This window comes from Delphinus delphis, chromosome 5 (genome assembly GCF_949987515.2).
Source record: "Delphinus delphis chromosome 5, mDelDel1.2, whole genome shotgun sequence".
Lineage (NCBI taxonomy): Eukaryota > Metazoa > Chordata > Mammalia > Artiodactyla > Delphinidae > Delphinus > Delphinus delphis.
In genome coordinates, this window is record NC_082687.1 from 79,084,017 (window position 1) to 79,096,732 (window position 12,716).

Below are 12,716 nucleotides of genomic sequence, written 5' to 3' on the forward strand. Positions count from 1 at the left end.
AATGACATAAACATTTAAATAAGAATATAGCAGCTAATATCAAGACCTGGTCAGGTGATTCCTGATTGACAGTACTGGAAATTATATTATTTCCACCACTTCTCTATTTCCTTTGCAAATAAGAGGGGTCATAGAACAATGACCATTTTTGTTTCTGGAAAATTTAAAGGAGCAAAAAAATACTAAATCATGTGTTTAAAATTTATGAAACACAAATCTGGTAATTTTTAATCTTATTTATCATCTCTCTCTTACAAACAAACACACATTTGCAAACACACACACTGAGCATGAAGATGCATGAACACTTCATTTCTAAGTGGAAACAGTATATCCTGAATGTAAGCTCTACTTTCTGTAGAGCTAGACTGCTCAAATGGAAACCTATCCCTTAATAGCTAAGTCAACTTTGATAATATCAAACCTCACAATTTTCCTAGTCTATAAAATGGGGATAACAGTAGGATTTATATTGTAGGGTTATTATATGAAAATATATGTGTTAATATGCGAAAAGCACTTAGAATAGTGCCTAGTATGTTAAAAGATCTCTACATATAAGCTAATAATTTGAATTACCCATATCCATATTTCAACTAGGTGGTTTACATTATGTACACTTTGCCTAAGAAGAATGGAAAGGAAATGAAAATATGTGTGTTAATCCTAGGTATAAGACACTGTGCTTGGTACTATATCGTGCATTCTGTAAGTAAGCAGCAAAGCTGTATTAATACCTTTATTTTGACAGATAAGGAAACAAGTTCACAGTGCTTAAGTAACCTTAAAAGGTCATGAACCTACCGATTGGTGGATCTGTGAGTCAAACTTAGATTTTCTGGAAATGTATCAATTCATTCCTAAGTAAGTGATTTTCATATGCTAGATATGTGCTATATAATATCCCTGAACAAAACAGACAAGGCCCCTTCTCTGATGCTTCACATATTCTAGTAAGGAGAGAGAGAAAATAAACATGGTAATAAACACAAGATAATTTCAACAATGATAATTATCTAAAGAAAACAAAATGAGATCATTTAAGAAATTGTAACGAGAAAGGAGGCTTACAGTAAAATAGAGTTAACAGGAGAAACACTCAACAGCGTTAACATATGAGTTAAGAAATTAGGGTTGTTGGAGGTGGTTAGATTTCAAAGCAGAGAGAACTACAAGAGTAAAGGGCTTGATAAGAGAGAGAGAGATTAAAGATGCTAGCTTGAGCAGTTGATTAGTACTGGTAAGGATTACTGGGAAGAGAGAGGAACCAGTTGGGAATCAAGTACAATAATTTGATCTTGGACAAGTTAAGTGTATAATATCTTAACAGATATTCCAGTGGAAATGAATCAGCAATTGAAATATAGGTGTAGAGCTTAGGAGCAAAATCGTCTTTGTATGTATGATGTGAATTTTGTTGACGGCACTGAATGAAAGGATCTGGAGAAGAAAGCACAGAAAAGAAGGAGGCACAGGCACAAGGCTTGGGGTACTCAAAATTATAAGATTAAACAGAAAATATATTCAGTAAAAGAAATAAAAAAGGGACAGCCTGGTCTAGACAGAAAACAGATTGTATTGTCACAGAAGTCAAATGAAACAAGTTTTTCAAAGACATGTGAAAGATTACTTCAATGAGAAGCTATTAAACAGGAAAGCATCAAGAGCATAGAGGATAGTTTGCAACACAGATTTCAGGGGTTGATGTGGAATGATGAGGTAAGAGGTCTGGTTGCTCCGGATTAAGGGGAGACTTCGGGGTAGGGGATTACAGGGAGCTGGTTGGGACAACTCTTTCAGTGGGTCATCTAGAACAAGAGCAGAAACCTGGTTAGTAGCAAATGAAGAGGTCATATAGAAAATGTAAGAACACCTTAAGAAAATAATAGACCACGTTGTTAGGTAATGAAAATGAACAAGTAGAAAGAGTTAATTTGATGATGTAGAAAAGAAAGAAAACTTGTCAGAGCAAAATGCTAAAGTGATTAGAATATATTGAATCTAGGGCACAAAGAGGAGTTAGGCTTAGACAAATGCAGAAATGTGTTCTTCATTTTAGGAAGAGGAAAAGGAGAAGGTTTAATTGCTGCTGCCGGTGGGTTGGTAAATTTGAATATGGAGGATTATGGAATTCTCACTTGATTACATCCCTGTTCTAAAACTAGTGTAGAGTAAAGCCTTAAGCTTCCTTTGGTGGGTTAGACGTTTAAAGAGGGAAGAGAGGACGCAAAATGGTTGTTTTGGGAAGTACAGAAGTAAACATACTCACTAACGTGAAGGAAGATTCCTGTAAAACATTAAGTGTATGAGCCAAATCAGAGGACACATAACCAGAATTACATGAATCAGAGATCAAGATTTGCTAATAATTTCAAGTAATTAGTCAGTTAAGAAGGGCTGAAGAATTAGTGAGAGAGCTAGGATGTTGAGGACAGCTATGTTGGTCCTATATTCCTGTACGAGACATGCCCTCTCTGGCCCAGAATAATAAATGAAGTCTCTAATGAGGTCTGCATGTCACCTCACACAGCAGGCAGAATTTACGTAATGGAACATATCTGTTTTATATTATAGACAATTGCATAGCTTACATGACTTTATCCAGTGAGCCATGTCTCAGGTTTATTTAGTATAAGATATACTTTAGGCAGGGAACGTCCTACAGATATGTCCTTCCTTCTAATAAATACCCTCGATTTACTTTCCTGGAAGTGCAGTTGACAAGGATATTAGCCTAGATGCATGTTCTCTTTTCTTCCCTTGCCTCAAAGGAGTTTCCCCACCTTCCCAAAGAAGCAACACAATACATGCCAACAGTTTTAACCCCTTGCTCCTCAGTGCTCATTTGCAGTTTGTGCATTTATAGATTTTAAATGAGAGAAGTCATCATGCTATTTGTTGTTATTATTTGTTTGTTTTATAAAAGTAGTAATGCTAATAGATTGGAAGTCTTGAAAAGATTTAAAAAATATTGCAATGAGGGATTCTAGAGTAAAAGTACTTAAGAGTAGTGGCCTAGTGGTGCAGTAATTAAAGTTAAATCTTTAGAGATGGTGTAGTTATTAGTGATAGTAAATTTAAGATAACTATGGGAGTGGACTGTGGAAGGAGAATAAAAGAAAATACTATAGGAGGTAAGGAAACCAAAGAACTGAGAATCTGGGTTGAAATCATACACATATGAATATACATATCCATTCATATATATATAGATATATGGATATATATACATATGTATTCAGTTGAAACTTAATCTAAAAGCTATCATATAGAAGTTAAAATAAAATGTGTTTACATTGAACTTTTGTGAGATATTTTTTGAGTTAACTTTCTGGAAACTATCATAATCAATGTTATTATTCTAAAGCCATAGAGCTTTTAGGGCTGAACCATATTTTCTTTAATGAAATCTACCTTTCAATTTTTATTCACAATGTTCTAATTAATTGTCAAGTGCAATCCATCAAAACAAATTGGGATACAATTTGCACAACGTTGTGTAGAATTTGACCTTCACCAAATTTTACCTCACTAAATCTTCCTCATACTCCTTTGAAAATGCCCTCCTAAGTCAAATGTATTTCTCAGTTGTCTTGTACGTCATGAGGAAATACAACTAGAGGAAATGAATGATAGGTTTACATTTTATATTAAATATTCAGTCAGCCCTCTTCTATTCAACAGCCAACTCACACAGTCCTAAAAGTATTAAGAAAAGAATGAACAGTGGAGGTAACACTGTTTGCTCCTCGTAGGACTAGGTTTCCCTCCTTTCAATCCATTAAAAAAAACCCTGGATTATGATATGTGTGTATTTCACACGTATGGCACACGTGTGTATTTCACACTTCTGACTCTAACCATACCATCAGAAAGAGAGAAGAGACAAGTGTAGGACTACACGGCATAATTGGCAAGATCTTCAAAAAGGAACGAAAGATTCAGCTGAGTTAACAAAAATATATGCATTAAGTTTCATAACAAATACCTATCAATCTTAAGAACAGCTCAGGTAATTCTAGGAATGCACAAATAAACTAACCAGAATCATGGAGGAGAAAATCCTAGAGTGTATAAGAAAATGTCTGGAGTGGGAATGTTGGAAAGGTGGGTTGAGCCCAGACTTTCAAGGATTATGAAATATAGGGCCATCAAATAGTTTTACACCAATTTTAACTAGAATCATTGAGCCATAAAGAGGTAAATGTCCACTAGAAAGCTGCAGATTGTTGTAACTAGGCAAAACAATGCCCCCTTCTCCCAAATATTACACATACTGTTTCTATAAAACTAGAGAAAATAGAGTGTATAACATGTAAATTGAATATTCCAAAATGTTTTTTCCCGAATGAAACAATAATGATTGTGGTAAAACTAAGGAACCTGAGAAAAGAAAACAAAACAGAATTTCAGCATTTCTGTAGGCAGTATATTGGGTGGGGGGCGGAAGTGACTAGCAATTGCAGCAAGGCAAGGTATTAAGCGGATGAGGTAAAGCAAGAGACGAATTTGCTCAAATGCAAAAATAATCCTTCTTCATAGAAAATTGGACAAGTTACGCTTTTTCAATATCCAAAATGGATTACTCTAAAATGGAATGATTTCAGTCTTTGATTGAAATATCAGAAAGAGAAATACTAAAATCCTTAAATTCAGAAATTGAAAGGGAAAAGTGAACCAGATAATTGATCATCATTTTGACACCAAAGGAAATAGAATTTTAAGGAAATCTTAATTCATTAAAGGACTGAGAACCTGAAAAGTATTGATAAGTGCTCAGGAGAAAATGAATATCTATGAATCAATTCCAATGCTAGGTTAGCAGTAACAGGAAGAATTCAACAGGGAAAGATTTATGACCAGAGTGAGGAAGATCATCGACAGCAGGGCAACGGAAATATAATTTAGCTAGATGGTGTGATAATAAAAATGTAATAAAAAGGTCAAAGGCTTAGAGACTCATAAAACATTTTGAAAGGTGAACAATTCGTATTATATTAACCAGACAATAAAAATATGAATATGATGTAGCTATATTCTAAAGTTTAGGAAAATGCTGTTTGCTAACCCATGCAAAATTGAAGTGATATGCATGGCTAGGACATTACCCAGTAAACCTACTTGATGTCTCATAGAAATGAAGGCAACATTGTTTCCAAATGGCAGTTGATAAAAACATAGGAAGGTAGTGGCCTACTGTAATATGATATTAAAATTCCTCTAATTCTGAAGTATTATGTTGATCAAAAGAGTAGCGAGCAAATATTTTTTATTTTACTACTAGCAGTAAGTAATTTTAGATTGAGGATAAATTTTAAATTGAGACTCACCGTAAGAACACATGTTTACCTAAATGTTTAGATATTTGCGTTCAGTACTAACAGTTGCGGAGAAAGTGATGCAAACAGAATGATCTATTTAGCCTTAGCCTCCCAACTATCACACACACACACACACACACACACACACACACACACACACAAATTCCATATTCCTCTTATATACTTTATTTCATATTGATATTTACATTTTATGTATTCAAACTGACAGAACATGTCAGTAATTGATATTAAGAGTCACAAACTCTTATAAATCAATAATACAAAAGATAAATAATACAAATGAAAAATAGACAAAAATCCTAAAAAGTTAGTTCACAGAAGAGGAACCACCAGTTGCTAAAAAGATTTGAAGAGAAGCTAAACCTCATTAGTGATAAGGGACATGTGCATCGAAATTTCTTTTAAAATCGCATTTTTTACGCATTCTACTGGAAGCAATTAAGAACTCTGATAACACCGATGTTGGAGAATATATGGATCAATAGGGCTATTTGTTCATTTTGAAGGGGTGGGGAGTATAGAATGCTTTAGAAAATGAATTAGCATTACTTTCTTTTAAGTTGACCAGTCACATTCCCTACTACTCAACAGTTGCACTTCTTGGAATAATCAAGATAAATTTTAGCATATTTGAACCAAAAGAAAAGGAAAATGATATTTATACTATTGTTCTGTTAGTAATGGTTACAGCAGAAATAGTAGTTATAATAATAATTATTATTATAATAGAAATAATAACCTGAAGATAATTCAAATGCCCATTGATAGGAAAATTGTACACATAATTTGTGGTCTATTCACATAATGGCATAAAGTTAGGGGTAGTTACAAAACAATTTGAATTCTAGTAACTTAAAACTGAGTTGCCAAAAAGGAAGTAGAGAAGAAAGAATGCAATATATTATAGAATGTTCAATCAAAACTAAATCATGTATCATTTGAACATACATATATGTGTAATAAAAGTTGAAAAATTTAAATAGGAGGGAAATGATGAAACTAACTAACAGAAAAACATCTGGGGAGGTACTAGGTTCAGGGTATAGGGAAGAGAATATGGGAAATATAAGAAACAAGTAATTTCATAGTTGTTTGAGAAGTAGGTTCCTGAATGTGGATCATAGATAATAAATTTTAAGTTAAGTCATCTATTCAGTCTTTAAAATAACAGAGGGCTGTATAGAGGAAAATAGGATTAACCTAATTCTGTGCATCTGAGGATAAACACAACCATTAGAAGAAATCTTTGATAGTAATTTATGTAATGTATATAATTAGGAGGTAAATATTACAGTGAATACAAGAGTTAAATTTATCACCAATATTTTTATGCTTCTTTAGTTTGTGATAGTTAAATGTATGAACAGGCTTCCTTTCTGTAAGTCAAGTTTCTCAAACTTTCTTAGCCTCACATTTCACATGTGGAAAATTAGCATAATAAAATCAGTTTGCTTAGTTATTTGGGGCATTAAATGTAACTGTGTGTGTGAAAAATAGGACAGAGTATTTTCTCAGTAAATACTATTATTGTATTACAATTCCTGGCAGTGGCCTACATTCCCCTCTACTAATATTATTTAGAGAAGACATTCCATATTAAATCAGATGTTTTGGGTTTGGCAAAAAGCATTGTCTATTCAGTTAGCTCCTCTTTCCAATGATGTCTTCAGATGAAAATCATAGACAGCTCAGTATTTTATAAAATGTGACTGTATAGCATTCAGAGAGCTCCGGCAAATACCATCACTTCCTTTATATTATGCAGTTTATAGGAGTTATTAATATAAAGTAATCTAGCTACAAGTAATTGATATAAAAGATACTCGAAAAATTATTTAAGAAGAAAAAGGAGAAGCAAACTCAGAAAAAATTACCTGATTAATGAGGTAAAATGTGAGATTTGCTTACAAGGTGCTTGAAGACTTGAGATGGTCTTGGAGGAGTTCCTAAAAAACATTAGCATAGGAAAGATATAGTAAGAAAGCTAATACAATTTTTACACATTTTTTCTAGGAAAAAATTGGGTTGAGTTAAAAAACAGCTCACTTGAGTTTCTTTTTCTTTTCTTTTCATTAAAAATATGAGACTTTACTAACTTCTGAAGATAAAAGTGTAATTTTTGAATTTTCAAAATTTATGAAAATGTTATGAAATTGCAAGATTTAATTAAAAAACGGAAATGAAAATCACCCTAAGTCTGATCAGCAAGTTAGGAACTTCCAGTCATGACCAGTGTGGAAATCAATTATATATGGAGATGAAAATATTTCTTTTTTTTTTCTTTCACTTTGTAGGTTTTATTTCATTTAACTTTTTATTATGGACAATTTTAAACAGGTGCATAAGCATATGGTGTAATAATCCACATACACCTAACCCAGCTTCAATGATTAACAACTCATAGTCAATTGTGCTTCACCTCTACCCCCACCCAACCCTCACCTACCCCATATCATTTTGGAGCAAGCATCAAGAGATCATATAATTTACTCCTTAAATTTTCCAATATGTATCTCTAAAAGATAAGGATTTCACAAAAAATAACCACTATAGCATTATCACACCCAAAATAAAATTAAGTCACTTGAGTTTCTTGAACTTCTGGTTCAAGCTTCTATCTACAAGATTTGGCTCATTAAGTGTTTTAGTTATTTTAGGTACATATAGTAGTGTCCAATAACAATGAGTTAGTTAAATGAATAAAATAAATAAGAAAGAATTAAATATATTAATAGCTGGAGATAGACTACATATGTTTTTAAAAACTTTTCTCATCTTATTTTTCTTGATTCTTGAAACCACAGTTCATGTAATTTTAGTTTTAATTTTTTATATCCAATATCATCATAGCTCTCCAGGTTCTTCCCTGTTCATAATTCATATGATTAGTTTTGATCTCTGGCCTCATTACTGAACATTCTGGCATATTTAATCACATTAACAACTTTTTTTAGCCTGTAAACTTTACCTAGGAGATTTTGAAGGATAGCACGAACTGAAATTCATAGTTTCTCTTTGTAGTAATTTGTGTCTGCTACAAATTCAGGGCCTATATGCTATTTAATTTCGTTTATGTAATTATGTATAACATCATCTTGCTCTGAGAAGTCTCTTTTAGTCCATTTAAATCGTAAGTTTTAATTATTTTTCTGCATAACAACTACCTTTAACTTTTGCTCTATTAAAAACTAACAGTAAATTGAAAGTTATCATAGGTAAGGTATTGGTTCTAAAAATTATATGGAAGAAGCTATAAAAATAAGGACTGATTTGCATAATTAAACTGATTAAACTTTAAAAGCATATCAAAATTTGTTTAAAGTTAATATTTCCCATGTTTTCAGACTTTGCATTACTATCGTTTATTAATAATTTCTTGATTATTTAATAACTCTCAGTCCACCTCTTCATTGTGTTATATGTGTCCATTATTGGAAAATATATGCTTATGCCCATATCCTCTAAAATTAACTGGCAAATACCCCATTAATTCATTGGTAAAAATGATAATTTAAAGGATAATTCACAACCAAGTTAATTTTAGGAAAACAATAATAAAATTATTAGGAATGTTTTCAATTACCAATGTAAACTAAACCAAATTGTATAATAATATCTGAAAGCCATTTGATAAAATTAATTCTCCTCAACCCACCTTTTAAATAATTATTTCCTAGCCATTTAGTTCACCTAATATTGCTACTTATGACTCAGTCTATACAGTATATTCATTTTACTTTTACAATGAAAAACTATAGGTTTTCTATTAAAAGAAGGAGCAAAGTGTCTGTTAACACAAAGTTGTGGGAGAATTAACAGTCAGGTATATTTGGAAAGCATAGAATAACTCAATTATATTTAGGACTTAAATAAATTTATAGAAAGTTTTGGTTTTCATATAACTCCTTTGGAAAGAAGTTTAATCTTAGTTATTATAGCACATGATGAGTATTAATTATTATTGAAAAATTGCTGGGATGATATAAAATGAGTTTAGAATGGAATGAAGTAACTATAACTTTAGTTAACCCTCTTACTCTTGGAGAAATATGTCTTTCCTATGGGGAAACTCAATCCTTGTAGTCCCTGTGATGTCACCACCCTTGATCCACACTAGGGAAAGATGTATGTCTTAGGTTCTGCTAGTCAGAGCTCTTCCTTCACTTTGGTACAAACATATAGTCAGGAAGAAAATTTTTAATTATATAATTCAAGAAATTTCTCCTTTCTTTTGCCCCAGGTGTTTTGAGATGGATTTCTATAAGAATTCTAGTTAATATATAGTTTTAAAATTACAATTAAAGTTGTATAATCAATGATTGCTGATTTGATAACATGAATTATTGACCTCATTTGTATATTTCAGTAATAGCTGAAAAGTCCAATTTTTAAAAGGGTTAAGTAATTGATAACATTACAAAATTCTGTGCTAAAGAAATTTCAAGAGATTCCTTAAAACTAATCTCAGAACTTTTGATATGCTAATAAGTGATAGAACTCAAAGAAAGGGTTTAGTTTGCTGAACTATCCAGGTTTCTTTGAAAACAGAAAAATTTCACCATCCAACTAATGCCTCTCAGGATACTCATGTTCATTAATAGGGATTGGCAAAACTGGGCCAAGCTGCTTGTTTTTGTAAATAAAGTTTTATTGGAACAGTTACACAAATTTCCTTTTTTTGTTGTTTTAATGTATTTTCTGTGCATATTTTTGGGCTACAACAGCCAACTTGCTATAGAAACTGTATGCCCCATGAAACAGGACATATTTACCATATGACCATTTACAGAAAAAGTAAATTGCCAAACCCTACTGATATGAAAAGTTTGGGGACAGCATATATGAACTTTTAAAAAAGAATTCAAATTATTGAATGAATCATTTAATCTGAACAAGACTATTAGCATATGTGACTTTTTGGAAGGCTAGAGAGGTATCTGAAAACTATTATTCATTAAATGTAGGCCATTTCTATACATACTCCAGTATTTATTTAATCTCTATGAATATATGTTCTTATCTTTTTGGTATCGTTAAGACTAAATAACTGTAGTAAAACAAGAGGCATGGAGTAGTCCAGACTCTTTCTTTTAACTTGAATTCAGTGGGCCTGAAAATTGCTAGATTATTTGCATAAGATCATATGACATATGTGTGCAAAAGTGTATTTATTTATTTTCAGAAATAATTTAAATCTTGCATCTTATTCCATTAAGATGGGACAGATCTGACAGCTAACTCTTGTGTCTTTTTCTGTAAGACATATAGAAATTCTGAATGTGATGGGTTTTAATAACCAAATCTCTCAATCTCTCTGCAGACAAAACTGTAGACAGAATGGTGAAATTCAGCCTCCTTTAAATCTTACTATTTTGATAAAATACTTATGTCTATGAACTACATTACATTTGACAGGAAAGGAGAAATATTATTAAAATATGTTAAGATTGAACACATCCAACCCAAACTCTGATTTCTCACACTGATAAAGTACCTTTCTCTGGCACCAATTTTTACACATAAGTTGGTTTATAAAACATTTTATCCTAAATGCTTTTGAGATCATTTCCTTCAGGGGCTCAGAATAAAGTATTTATTTAGAAGTAAGCAATGATTTTAACATAGCAACTATTTGGAGTTATCCAAACTTTTAAATTCTGCCTACATCATTAATTTGAAAACATTTATCAGTGCCCTTCCTTTAGGCACTAAAGTATGTTTCCCTTTTGACCTGCCTTGCAACTCAGGAAAATTATTCTGAAATAATTATCCCAACAGAACTTAGTGATCAGTACATCAGCAGACTTGTATGTCTTGGGAGCAAAATCAGCAAATTAAAAGGGCATTTTATGAAGAACAGGTCATTTAGGCTAGTTCAATTCTTAAACCTGAAAGGAAAACCATAACAGAGAGCTATTTTCCTAATGTCCTTGAGTATACTGGAGCAAAATCTCAAGTCTTTTACACAAAGAGCTCTGTTCATAAGAAATTAGGTCAAACTATTAAACTCACCTCTGTTTGATGTAAAATAAAACTGCTTATTGCAGATCTAACAAAACACTTGGTGTCCTATTAGGTTGCCTTCAAAGAATGTCCTAGATAACCTTAAAGTAATTTAAAGCACAAGCTAACTTCAATCCTTCTTGTCTGCTATAGGGCTCAAGCACATTAGAATATATTTGAAAATGCAATCTTGCCAAAACATAGCCATTTCTTGCTGATTATATGTTTCTTTTCAACTGGTCACCTGTGTTTTAATTTCTCTATGTTTTGCATATGGTAGAGGATGTTAAGATAATTAAAGGTAAAATAAAAGAACTAGGTTAATTAATGTTAAATCGATGAAGTTTTGAAAGGCATATTGATATACAAAGCATCAGTGCCTTCTTGTGTGATATAACTTGACTCCTTCTCTTTCCCTTCTCTCTCTCCTTTCTTTATCTCTCAGTGTTTTATAACCATAGAAAACTTCATGTGAAACTATATTTTCCTCTTTCATTTCCTAAAATGATAGAGGGGGAACTTTAATCTCCATTTTATCCCAAAATATTTGTAAATAATATTTTAAAATACTCCTTTAATTATTAAGGGAAAAATTACTCATAACCCAGATGCACCATCAAACAAAATTACTTAAGAACACTTGTATATTGATTCAGTATACTGTACTCTATCTTTCTTTGTCTATAAGACAAAGAAAGACATGAATCCATTTGGATGTTGCCTATGCTACTCCACAGCAAGGCAGCAAGAAGAGACTCTTACATATTTTTGAAAATTACATGAAAACTATTAATTGACTGACTTCTATTAAAATATCTTACAACATAGTGCCAGGTAATTTTGCTGCATGACAAAAGATCCTCAAACGTATTGGCTTAAATGTTATTTTAGTTCATGATCTGTGTGGTGTTTCTCCTCTTGGTCAAGCTCAGCTGATTCCAGCTAGGTTCACTCATGGGCTCCCTACAGTAGGCAGGTTATCTAGAGACTGGCTTGCACTGGATGGCCTCATTCACATGTTTTGTATTTGCTGGATTTTGGCTGGGACAACAGAGACTTGGTTCTCATCATCTCGTAGGCTAGCCTGGACTCTTTCACATTGTAGATGTATTTGAAATATTATGTTTTCTATTTTAAAATTAAAACCAATTGTTATGAATTAAAAATATAATTCAAATTTGATTCAGATTATAAATATCACACATTATAAATGCAAAATACATTATATATATATATTTACAAAAATACCTGTTGTTTAATAAAGTACTGCGGTGATATTTACATTTGATTTGGCATTTATTTTACAGGTTTATGGGTACTTAGATTTTTTTTTTGAATTTTAAGGGCAAGTCTGCTTAATTAAAGATAAAT